Here is a 13,339-nt window from a genome sequence, read left to right on the forward strand (position 1 = left end):
AATAAGAGTGCTTCTGCTGCATTTTATATACATTTAAAAAAAGAGGGCTCTGTCATCCTTAGTGATGTCATCAGGAATATGTACAGCTCTGGGAGCAGTGCTTGTTGGACAGAGAACCCATACAAGGGGAACAAGAGAGGATTGTTTAAAAAAAGTTCTATTTTTGGATTTGCTTATCTATAAAAGAGTGGGAGAAACACTGTGGTTCAGTGGATCGAGTATTGTCTTGGGAGTCAGGACACCTAGGTTCTAATCATGGCTCTGCAATTAATCTGCTCTATCACCTTGAGTAAGTCGCGTCACCTGTCTGTGTGGAATTTTCGAAAGTGCTCAGCTTTGGTCTAATTCTGCTTCAAATGAATTTTCTAAAGCATTGTTCCTCCATTTTCTGCTTGGTAAAATGGGGATAATGGTTCTTTCCTTTTAAAAAACACTTTTGAGATATATGGGAAAGCTCTTTTGTGATCTCACTAGCTGTTATAATGTATTTGGGGAGGATAGACTTCGAATTGATATTTATAGATGTTCCCCATCACACTGTAAACCACTGTAAAGACTGATGCATGATTCTTTGCTGATGTACTTCGCATGATTTCAGTGGAATTATACAGCATTTGTGGCAGGGAAAATGAGCCACATAGATTCAATTTGTACCCTAATTTGAGTCTCCTTTAAAAGAAAATATGGATTTTTGAAGGATAAAAATATGCATCTTTTCACTACTGTTAGAGGAGCAGTCATTTCTAGGCATGAGCCATTCAGATGGCTAGTCTCTCATTTAGGAAAACAGTATTTTACACAAGAGAGTGCCTTCTTTTTGTTTTGCATTTATCTTTCACTAGCTGCTTTCCAAAAGAGGTGAATCTCTTGAACAGCCACAGAGGCTGCATGTAATAAATTTAACAGTGCTATAGTTTTATGTTGCTGGGGGTCTGTTGCTTCTGCTATTGTACAAATCTTCTGCTCAAAATCTCTTGCTTTCCACAATAAGAAACACCACTGCATTTATTGTTTTTTTAAACAGCAGGAAGATTTTAAACGGTTAGAAATATGGTATATTGTTTCATCTATGTATTTTGTACACAGTTAAATGGAAGGGAGGGAGTGTGAAAGGGGATACTGTGGGCAGAACATGGGACTAGTTGCATTGGAGGACTCTGCATCTTCCTCTTCATAAGCAGATTTTCCTTAGATCTCCACTGTTTCCTTCAGTCAAGACTGCTACCTGCTCTTAATTCATTACCCAGTCCTAATTGTGTCTATATGAATTGTAAAAACATCCATGTCAAGGGACCTGGTTAAAACACATGTCCCCTGTCATGGTAAAAACACAATTCCATCAAGCAATACTGCAGCCTCCATCTGTCCAACATGCCACAGACCTAAAAATCACAAATTGAATTTGAGTAACAAAATCCCCTTGCATCACTCGTGGCATTGTGTCACAATGCCACTGGATCACCACTAACCTCATGACATAAGATATTTTTATGTCCCACTTCCAACAGGATAAATGTCAAGGGTGGTGACCCTACTTCAGTCTCCTCACTTTTCTGAGGTTTATTCACTATAGCATCTCTTGGTAACAGTAAGACCAAGTATTTGAACTCTGAAACTTGGCAGTTTGGGGTCATAAAAATTTGTACAGAACTTTTTTGTTTTTGTTTTTCTGTTTTTCTGTTTTTTGTTTTCTGTTCATGTGGGTTTATATTCCCTGATCTTCACTCTGAGTTTTGTGGTAATAATTAATGAACCAAAAAACGGAAATCAAAACTCAAACAAAACCACCAACTTTTACCTAGTTGGGGGTAAACATCCTGTGAAATGGCCCAGTTTTTCATAGTTTCAGTTCAAAATGGCAGCTGGTCAGATTCACTGAACACCTTGCCGCATTGGCCTTAGTTTCAAGTTGGTAAGATGACCCAAAAGCAGTTGCTTTCTGCCACACGTTCATTACTACATTAAATGTTTCACAAAGTTCCATTTGGTACACAAAATAGAAGTTAGCCTTTCTGTGCATGAAAGACACAGCAGCCAATTGCGCATAAGTAGAAGTCTGTGGCTGCTTTATTCCTGAGTTTGGGTGTAATTTGTGCATGGGTCCTAGGCAGCTTGTGGAAAAGTGCCACAAGGTCAGGGAGGTGGAACAAGTGCTGGTTTTCAGCCCAGGCCTTGAGGGCAGCCAGCTCTGTTGGCTTGAAGTATAGAGCAGGTGCCAATTCATAAGAGATCTGTAAAACTCAGAAAGAAACCAGTCTAACGTACTGGCTCTCTTTCACATTTCCTCTAGCCATGTCTGTTAAGCCTTTCTCTATAGATTGTGACTGTCTCCAGTGTATAAAGTTTTTGTATACCCTAAAACGTTTGGGATTAGTTTCAAACCCTGTAATCTTTATTACAATAAGTCGGAAAGAGAACGGGCAGGAACTCTTCCGAATGAGATGTTATCCACCGCTTAGTTGCATGACAAATATACATCACTTAATATGGTTTTTATCTGTCAATATCTAGATTAGCAAATCAGAGACACAGATTTTTTCAGTATGTATTGCATTTTATTTTAAGATATATATTAAAATATTTACTTAATAAATATTGACCTGCAAATTTAGGGGCCCAGAATCTGATCCAAAGCTCATTAAAGTGAATGGATGTCTTTATGTTGATTTCAGTGGGCTTCAGTTCAGATCCTCAGTGATTATCACAATGACCATTCATTTAAAGTGAGGTACTCGGGGCAGTAATAACTGTGCCTGGTAATAAGTGTTTGTAGGATTAGGCCCTTAATGAGATTTTTAAATACTCTGTCCTTGTATAGATGTAAATTCACTGTTACACTGTAATTCATTAAATTGTCAATGCAGATATCATTAAAGAAAAAGTAAAAGGCAACTTAGTAACTTTATTTTTTTGCCAGCTTTCAAAGGAAACATTGGTAGAAATTTTAGAATTCCTTTAGTTTCATGTTGTTTTACAATTGATAAATCCTAATTTCATAGAAAATGTTTACATATGATTTTCTGCTGTGATTTGTACACAGTTATATTTATACTTTTCTGCTTTTTATAACAATCATTCTAACTAAACATTTTTAGACTGTGTGCATAAAGAAGGAGGTGGCTAAAGTGTAGTTTTATGCATCTTGGGGAAAAAAAAATTATAAGGAAGAATATATATTAAAACAGACAAGGGTTTTGCCTCATTTTAAGAAATTCAGCTATGTAAATCATTATTGCATTTTGTGTGCATGTTTTATGCAGATATGAAAACCAAGTAGGAGAAAAAATTTTTTCAAGAAGACTATAAACTTTACCTGGGGAGTTAGTCTCTTTTTAATAGTGCTACAAGATATTTTATCCTTTTTGCTTTTTCTCCAGTATATTGAATTCAGGAGATTGTTCTTTCATCTACAGTGACTGCAGGGAGTCTGAATCTTCTTGCTAAGTAGGTTTGTTTGCAGAAAATGATCCCTGAAATATACGCCTCTACCCTGATATAACGCAACCCGATACAACACAAATTTGGGTAAAGCAGTGCTCTGGGGGGGTGTGGCTCCGCAATCCAGTGAATCAAAGCAAGTTTGATATAATGCGGTTTCCCCTATAACGTGGTAAGATTTTTTGGCTCCCGAGGACAGCGTTATATTGAGGTAGAGGTGTATACTGAAAATGAGGATTAAATGGTGGGAAACAGAAAAATGAGTGGCTTCATTTACAAATGTTGCATTAGTATAATGTTCCATTAACATAATTTGGAGTTGCACTTAAATTCTGGTGGCAGAAACTGGAGCCAGATAGCTACATTTAGTTGTGGGGAAGGTTTTTTGTTTTGTTTTTGTTTTCGTTTTTTTGTATTTTTGTATTTTAAAAAGTGACTTCATGCATATTTTTTTATTACTTTAGAAAATTAAGACTAAATGCAGGTTGTATATTGTCAAAATAACACTGTAGTGTAAGAATTACTTCCTTTCCCTTCACCCCCAAGAACAAAATCATGGTTACACATTTAGCTAAGCATAGAAGTCCCCAATTTCTATTCATACCATTTGGAACAAAAGCCTAGGTGAAAGTCAAATCCTTGAACACAGCGGGCTGAATTTACCACTGACAGAAATGGGCACAATTCAGTGGAATTTTGTTTGATTATGATAGAAATAAATTTGGCTTACAGTGTTCATTTTTAGGGTAGAATAAAAGGATATGTGATGTATTTGATCCTGTAGCTGTAATCTACACACACGCACCACTGAGTATTGAGTTCTTTGCTCATTCGCCATGCTTCCATAAAAATATACTAACCGCAAGTTCCAGGTTAGCTGGTTTAAAGCAATGTTTCAATAGCACTGAGGCAGGGTTTGGACTTTATTTATTCAGAAGTTATGTAATATATTTCTCTGTCTATCTCTAATACTTTTATAATCCATACTACAGTATCTAGGCATCAGCTTTTGTGTTTTGACAACAGTAATATTTTAATTTTAACATACAGAAGGGAAGGTAACATCATTGTTCTACTTCAGTAAAGTTCCCAAATGAAGGGAGCATATCCTGCATGGCATTTCTGTTTGCAGTTCTATCGACTGATCAAAGAAATGTGAAAACAAAGGTGATCCAGAGCAAATGTATTTAGTGATTAGGACATACAGTGAGTATCTGAGTCACACAGATCATTCAACAGGGGAAACCAGTAAGTGATTTTGATCTGTCTACTTTGAGGCATAATTGTAACCACCTTTCTCAGACTGCTACAAATATTTTATTTTATTTTTTTTTTCTTAACCCAGACATCGAACAAATATGGGAAACTGGAATTAGGATGGCTCAGAAGCTTGATGATGAATGTGAAAACCTTTACTACCAAAGTTATTGGTTTTAATCCATCCTAGGTCAAAAATGCCTTCAAGTCATTGGCCTCTGATGGCTGTTCATCCTATATCTAATGATTTGTTGTAATCTAGTTATCATTGGATATGTGTCCATGTCATGATTGCTGTGCGGTGATGCTCTTAAAGGAGAGGGACAGTCTAGTGATTAGAATGCTAGCCTGGGCTGATGACCCTTATTCAGGTGCAAAACCTTCCTTTGCCACACACTGTATGAGCTTGTGCAGATCAGTTTCTCTGTACTTCGGTTCCCTATCTGTAGAACGGGAATAATAGCACTTCCCTTCCTCGCAGGAATATTGTCAGGATCAACACATTAAAGATTGTGAGGTGCTCAGATGCGACAATAATGAGGGGCCATATAAATAGCTAAGATAAATAAAAGTGTATCATAAAACCTGTTAGCAGTCCCGGTAGAGAAGCATAGGTCTTGAATGATTTCTGCAGAACACAGATAAGTTTAGTGGGGTGTAGGGTGACCAGATAGCACGTGAAAAAATTAGGACACTTCCCCTCACCCTCAGGGAGAGTGGTTATAAATGCATATATAAGACAAAGCCCCTAATATCCGGATATCTGGTCACCCTAATGGGGCAACAAAGATGAAGCTTGCCTTGCTGCTGTTTGTTCAATATCTGTTCTGTAAATAACCATGGTTGGTCACATGGTACCTTTCCTAACACCAAATTCACTTTAAAATATATGTTCTACTGTTGGAAGTTGAAATGTAGAGAAACATTTAGTTTTCATAGGTTTATAGGTTCACAGATATAGAAATGTATTAGGTAAAGTTGGACAGGAAATGATTTTCCCATCCTATGAAAATTTTAAGATTTGAAATTTTTCATGTTCTGCTCTGGGATGAACCTGAGGCCTTTTGACACTTTTTTTCTTTTTGGAGGGGGGGACAAAAAACAAAGAGAATAGCCAATAAGCCAGGGGGTATGGCACTCACCTGGGATGTGGGGACCCAGGTTCTAGTCCCTGTTCTGCTTGATTCAGCCTTTAACCTGCATCTCCCACATCCCTGGTGAGTCCCTTACTCACTGAGCTAGTAGCTCTTCTGGAGTAGGTCTTGTTCTGTGGCCATAACCAGAAATTCCATCCTGGACCTGAGAAATCTTTCTTGAGAAAAGTTTCATTTTGACAAATTGTAATTTCTTGAGCGAGTGCCATTTCTTTGAAAAATTCCTAACCAGCTTTATTACAGGGCCATGTAACACGGTTGTCCTCCAACTGAGCACTATCTCCAAGCTAGAGGTCATGCTGTAGCGCCTGCCTCGGTTTTCCTTCTTAGCTGCTCAGTAACTCATCACCATCCAAAAGGTAATTAAAACTCTCCCCTTCTGGTGTCCAATTTATTTAATCTTTACACACACTGGCCCTGCAGGCCCCATTCCCAGTTTAGTGTATCTGTCTCTCCTCTAGGTAGGGAGTCCACAGCCTTCCTTCCTGGAGCAGGGTCTAGGTTCACCAGCTCTCAGTTCTTTTATGTGGCTGGACCTCAGCCTTCAGGTTCTGACTTCCAAATTCTCCTGGCTTGGCTTAGGTTATTCACAGTCCTCCTAGCTAGGACTTGAGACTTCCTGGTCTCAGGGTCTTCCTTGCAGAAGTCTTTCCACAGTCCCTCTGCAGTCTCCGCCACCTTAATAATCTGGGTTGGCTAACTCCAGGCCCTCCAGCAATCATTAAAGAATAAGCCACCCTATTATAGACCATCTAATGCATTTTCCTGTTAGTACAGTATTGAGTCCTATCAATGGTTCAATCATACTGTTTAGGCACAGCCCATAATAAGGGATTCCTCCCTTATCTTCTTGGTGCATGGTAGGAGGACACCAATTGCTGTAGCCTTTTATAGCGTGCATCGTATTCCAACCTACTCTGCCTCCATGTTGCTCTTGCTCTGCAGTCTGCAGGCTCAGTCAAGAGCTTGGAGGATGGAGCAAGACCAGGCCTCTGCCTTTGTAGGGATACTGTGCACCCTTGGGTAGTATGTAGTCTCAGTGCTTCCCAGAGTTGCCTGGCTATTACAGAGACCCCACTGAGGGGCAATAATGCTTTGAGTGTAGCACTCACACACTAACATACATTTTGTAATTTAAGTGTAACTTTTTTGATGTAAGAACTTGATGGAATGCCAGCCAGGACTATATCTTCCAGTGCCCTATTGCTTTTAAGGTTTGGAACTATGCTAAAGAGGCTCAAGGGGGGGAAGGTCTGGGGAGCAAGATGTGGTCAAAAGAGTTGGGTGTTCCTGGTAAGCTCTCCAGCATTAGGGCTCATGTAAACTGTGATGTGTTGGATTCTGACACGTTTTAATAAAATGCTTTAGTTTAAAATAACACTCTGGTCTGGTGGTGTAACAATTGCATACTGCTTTCCTCCTTGTATCTGCACGGAGGGTGGGGGAGAGGTACAATCTGACCTATAGTTTTTAATAGAGAAGAATAAATATATATTAAATATATAATCATTCTTTCATTCATTTGTACGTAGCTGCCACTTACAGCAGATGAATCCAGAAACAGTTAATAGCAAACATCCAAGCTGTCATACAATGTCTGTTGTTGCATTTTGTTTAGAGACTGAGTCTTCCTTGGATTTATTCTTGGTGGAATAGTGTTAACATCAGTTTGTTAAACAATTTGCTTTCCATTGCTAATCTGTGGATACTTGCCATAGGAAATTTAACACTGTGTGTTCTTTGTAAACTACTGCTAAAAAAGGTGTCCTGTAAGTCAGTCTAGTTCTTAAGAATGGCATAAATGAATCTGATATATAATGACATGTTTGACATTTCTACAGGAACTTAGGATTTCTCACAGAATACTGGGAGTACACAAAACATGGAACAATAAAATCTTTCTTGAAAACTAGATTTTGATTTTTAAAACATACTGATTTCAAAAGCAACATATCAAATCAGATTATTAATAATACTCCTGAAATATGCAATGGCATTAGTAAGAGAGCCTTAAAACTATAAAGGCTCAATCCTGCTTCCATTGAATCAATGCTAAGACTCTATTGATGACTACTATGTGTTCAGGATTGGGTCTTAACTGTATCAAAAGTTAAAAGATGGAAGTGTCCCTTGCATTTTTTTAAAAAACAAAACAAAAATTGAGTAATGCTTTGACTAGTTTCTGTGTTATGATGATAGTTTGTTGAGGAAGGACCTGCACAAATATGTTGTATTCAGAGTGTTCTTGTGTACGTTCTCTCTAAAGATTCATAAGAAGTTCTCTAATGTTTGTTGCTAGTAGGAGGCTATGGGCTACCACAAAAAGCCTATTACTATGCTAACCTGAATACCATTAACATACCATTACACTGAAAGAACATTATTAAGACTGCAAGTCAAGCATTCAAAAATTAGGCCACATTACACTACAGCTGGGATCAATGCTCTGAGATCGACCCACCAGCGGCTGATTTAGCGGGTCTAGTGAAGACCCACCAACTTGAAAGCAGATCACTCTTCAGGCAACCCCTGTACTCTACCCCCTACCAGAAGAGTAAAGCAAGTGGACAGGAGAGTTTCTCCACTCAACCCCACACAGTGTAGACCCTTAGGTATGTCAGCTCCAGCTACATTATTCGTGTAGCATAGGTCGACTTACCTTGATAGTGTAGACATAGCCTTAGAAAAGTCAAGAATTAAGCTTCCCTGTCCAGTGTTAATTTAGCCCCCTTGTGTTTATGCATTATGATACTTCCACACAGTCCTTAATTTCATGATCATAAATATCTTTTTTTCTACAGGACCCCTGTCTCCGTCAGAGCACAGGAAAGATGGTGCTCACTTAAGGACCTGCTATTCAATATTTTATTTTCTCTGTTGTTCAATGTGTTACTCCAGGCCTTATTTACTTCTCCCTCCCCCACCTCCCATTTCCCTTACTGGCTTTTTGTATTTCTCCAGTCTCCTCTCCTCACCAACTCCCAGTCTTCCCAAAGTCCTTGTCCCAAACTGCTCCTTTTCCTTCCTTCACTCCTAATTCAGCTTTTATCTCTTCTGTATTCAAATTGGATGGTTTCTTCCTCCATGTTTGCTGGACACTAGCAGGAGGGTCATACAAGAGGGAGGCTTCCTGTTCTCAATTCCAGTGTCTGACCCAGAGCAGCTGGGAGCAGTAATTACAAGGAAAGTTTTTCTGATTTCCCCCATGTACAGTCAAGTCACACATAGAAGTTGAGAGGCTGGAGCATGCTTCTTGAGGAGTGATTATCTGAAGATTTTAGCTGTTAAAATACAAAAGTTCTCTACATATGTGAGTCTCTTTAAAACCTTCTTGTTTGGCCAATCTTGGGTGGATTTTCATGGTGAAGGCAAAAAGCATATTGCTGGACACAAAGTCGACCCTCTGCCAAACTTCACGTCCCTCCTTCAAAGCATATGGGAGCTAATGCATTTCAAATAAACAGTCTCAAGAATTTTTTAACATGTAAAAATATATTTTTTTACCCCTTGCCTCGTTCTTGGAAATGGCTTAACTCGTTTTGGCTGAAAATTCTTTCCTCCTCCTCCTTCCCACCCCTAGCCCCCCAAAAAACAAAAAAACAAGAACAGAACAGCCTGAGGCAGATGCAATTTTGGCCCAAATGGTTAGTTTTGCAAAGTTATAAGTAAGGTTACAATTTAGTCACAGAGGTCACGGCAGTCACAGATTCTATGACTTTACTGGACCTCCATGACTTCTTCCGCTTCAGCTGTTAGCAGCTGAAGCCAGGGCTGCAGCTTGGCTGTGCATCCCTGTCCCGCAGCCACAGCCAGCTCCAGAGTGGGGGCTATGCTGGGGCCGCTTTCCCCTGCCCAGCAGCTGCAGCGGGAGCCATGTACCCCCTTCGCGGCTTCTCAGAGCCATGCGCCCCCCCACTGGCTGCTACTGTGGCGTGGCAGGGGCTGCAGCTGGGCTTTGTGCCCCTGTCCCACAGCTGTGGCCAGCTCCAGAGCGGGGGTTGTGTGCCCCCCATGGCTGTGACCCCCAGCATGGCGGAGATCTTGTCTGTCAGTCCCCTTGTCATAAACAGATAGTTAAGGGTTAATAGAACAGAAGTACTTCATGTCTCTTTTGCCTGTAAAGGGTTAACAAGTTCAGTGAGCCTGGCTGTCTCCTGACCAGAGGACCAATCAGGGGACAGGATACTTTCAAATCTTGAGGGAGGGAAGTTTTTGTGCTGTGCTGTTAGTTTTTGGTTGTTGTTCACTCTGAGTTCTGAGAGTGACCAGACGTGCAACCAGGTTTCTCTGCAATCTCCCTGATACAGGTTCTTATAGATTCAAAATAGTGAGTACTAGGTGATAAGGCGAGTTAGGCTTATGTTTGTTTTCTTTATTTGCAAATTTGTATTTGGCTGGGAGGAGTTCAAATCTGTATTTTACTGAAAGGATTTTACTTTGGTACTCGTATACTTAGGCTGGGGGGGTATTCCCAGTGTCTATAGCTGAAAGACCCTGTAACATATTCCATCTTAAATTTACAAAGATAATTTTTACTGTTTTTTCTTTCTTTAATTAAAAGCTTTTCTTGTTTAAGAACCTGATGAGATCCCAGGGGACGGGGTCTGGATTCACCAGGGAATTGGTGGGGAGAAAAGGTTAATTTTCTCTCTGTGTTAGGATTACTTTCTGTCTCAGGGAGAGTCTGGGAGGGGGAGAGAGAAGGAGGGGGGAAGATGAATTTTCCTCTCTGTTTTAAGATTCAAGGAGTTTGAATCACAGTGATCTTCCAGGGTAACCCAGGGAGGGGAAGCCTGGGAGAGGCAACGGTGAGGGAAAGGGTTTACTTTCCTTGTGTTAAGATCCAGAGGGACTGGGTCTTGGAGGTCCCCGGGCAAGGTTTTCGGGGGGACCAGAGTGTACCAGAATTCCTGGTTGGTGGCAGCGCTACAAGTACTAAGCTGGTAATTGAGCTTAGAAGAATTCATGCTGGTACCCCATCTTTTGGATGCTAAGGTTCAGAGTGGAGCTTTGTACCATGACACCCCTCCTCCCCCATGGGATTCCATTCCCTCACTTACTTAGCCCAGGCCCCAGTTATTTTTAGTAAAGTCACGGACAGGTCATGGGCTCTATGAATTTTTGTTTATTGCCCGTGACCTATCTGACTTTTTTACTAAAAATAACAATGACAAAATCTTAGCCTTAGTTATAAGCAACTGAAAACAGAGTGTTGTTATGGGATGTGTAGGGAAACCTTACTATAAGCCCCACCTATAATATTGTTCATTGCTAGTAGTTCAATTAAATTTATGAGAAAGTAAGCAGTCTTCAGCCCTACCAAGAGAATAATCTAATAATACAGATTGTAATTTTTTTCCTTTCTTGATTGAACTTCTCGCAATTATTACATTGACATAATTTTAGATTTTTCTCCTTTTTTCTTAGTCTGTTGTTTTTAATGTAAATGAAATCAGAAGCATTTATATGTGTTTGTTCATTTGCCTTCTAACTTAAGGCTACGCATAGACTTGCTTCCATTATTTGACATGAAGAGGGGCAGAACAGTCCAAGTCCTGCAGAGAAGGATTTGGAGTAAGAAGAGGAATGTTCTTGTAACACTACAGAGTAGCTCATCCTCTCCCTTTTGCAACAGATGTGCAGATGCATTCTCATCTGCTGTAGGAGGCATAGCTGAGAGAAGTCAGATGACCAGCTGCTCTGTGAGGCATGCGCTCCTCTTTGGGCAACAGAACTTAGAATTCAAAACAAAGCCTCGAAGTTACTGCTGCCCTCATTAAATCCTCCTCTGTGGCTTTCAGACATTGCCAGAGGAATACTGAGGGGAAAAGACAGCCAATGGCAGCACGCCAAGTTTGCTAGATGTACTGCAGTTACTGTGAGAGGCCTAGTTGGGAACATCAAGTAGAGTGGATTTTCATGATATATTTTGCGTTTATTCCCACAGATCTTAGTCTCAGTGTGTTTTGGAGGCCCTGCCCACTTCTCAGACCCAGCTCTGAGAAGAGAAAGTGGTGAGTGGATGATGGGACTTAAAACTGCCTATGTTAGATATTCCCCTGTGAGCCTGTTTTCAGAAGAAGGAAAATTTTAATTGGTTCATCTTTTAAAAACAGATGTTTTGCTTGTCCATAAAATTTGCTGTATTTATAAAATTCTTTAGACTGTGGAGATTCACAATATGAGTTTTTTTTTTAAACTATCATTCTATCAGTGAGGCAGGAAGAAAAATAGAAATGTTTTGACATAGCAGGTAAAGCACACTTTTATTTTGCTGACTTACAAACACTATTCCTTGGATTGAATAAACACACCTATCCCAGATTTTAGGTTTGTAATGAAATTATGCAAAATGATTTTGGGCCTTACTACAAATATTACAAGATTGTATCATGAAAGTTATCTAGAGCCCAATCCCAAGAGTCTGTATGCTGAGGATCTCTGAGAAGGCATTCATTAACTCAGAGATGAGGCCAATAGCTAGGCAATGAAAATGTCCAGTTGTTCCATCCATACACTCAGCAACTTGACTAGAGGAAATTTGGACTAGGTGGGCCTTTCTAAGGGAGGGAGAATGAAAGGAGCAGAGTTGCCTCTGAGAACTGCTTCTTTAAGAGGAAATGAAAAGGAGCAGAGGACCCAACTGGGTGGAAAGCCAAAGCATCCACAAGAGCAGTATGAGCAGTAGTTGCAGAGGAGCTCTGCAAAGTGGTCGAACCAGCATCTGTTGTTGTTTTGACATGGGGCATCATTAATTGAGTCGATTGGGGTAACAGTGGTGGCCAGAATTAATTGGTTAAATGGATCGTCTCCATCCAATAAATCTGTCAGAGTTGGTTTTTTTGGTGGGCATTCCAGATGAGACTATATAATTCAATTGGTGTGACTTTGTGGGGAGAGTAGCTGTGGGAGCATAGGTTTCTCCGAGGTTAAGAGGCTTTAATCCTCATATGAGGTATTGGAAACTCTTCAATCCTTGAATGTATTAGACATCTTAAAGTCTTTCATCATATTTCAAAAGCTCAATATTTACACTGAAGTTATTTTTAAGTAGTTTTTCTTTAAATCAAACTCTGACATAACTCGGACATATGTGAGCTACTGATGTAAAGTGCTGTGAAGAGCCAGGTGATGATGATATAACAGTGGGAAAGACTAGCAACTCTACTTCCATCATGATATAATACGAAAAGTATGCTATCCTCCATCCAAGCTGTGGCTACTATCTCAGTACGATGGAACATGAGGTGATGACAGTGCTGTGTCTTTGTCCATAAAGAAGCCAGAAAGGGTGAGCATTATGACGTACTCACACTGTTAGCTGAATAAATATTTTGCAGATAAATGGGCTATTATTCATCGCTTCGTCTGAGCCAAATTGAGTCATACAAATTTGTGTGCCATAGCTATGATATGAGTGTACAATAGCATAGGACTTTCAAATCAAATCAATAGGAAATTTTCAGCCATTATTTGAGCACTACAGTCTT

At 39.9% G+C, this 13,339-nt stretch overlaps 1 protein-coding gene across 3 annotated transcripts in view; it reads left to right on the top strand.

Annotated features, from left to right (window-relative positions):
- The window catches only part of SGMS2 (sphingomyelin synthase 2), a 64,022-nt gene that overhangs the window by 37,542 nt on the left and 13,141 nt on the right, over positions 1 to 13,339 (top strand). The window contains exon 1 of one of the 3 annotated variants that reach the window (XM_030565509.1): positions 226 to 289. The exons of the other annotated variants lie outside the window; for them this stretch is intronic. The gene's annotated coding sequence lies outside the window, so the exon portion shown is untranslated. Of the gene's footprint in view, positions 1 to 225; positions 290 to 13,339 lie in introns of those variants that run through there. 3 annotated transcript variants of the gene reach the window in all.

Source organism: Gopherus evgoodei, chromosome 5 (genome assembly GCF_007399415.2).
Source record: "Gopherus evgoodei ecotype Sinaloan lineage chromosome 5, rGopEvg1_v1.p, whole genome shotgun sequence".
Classification (NCBI taxonomy): Eukaryota; Metazoa; Chordata; order Testudines; family Testudinidae; genus Gopherus; species Gopherus evgoodei.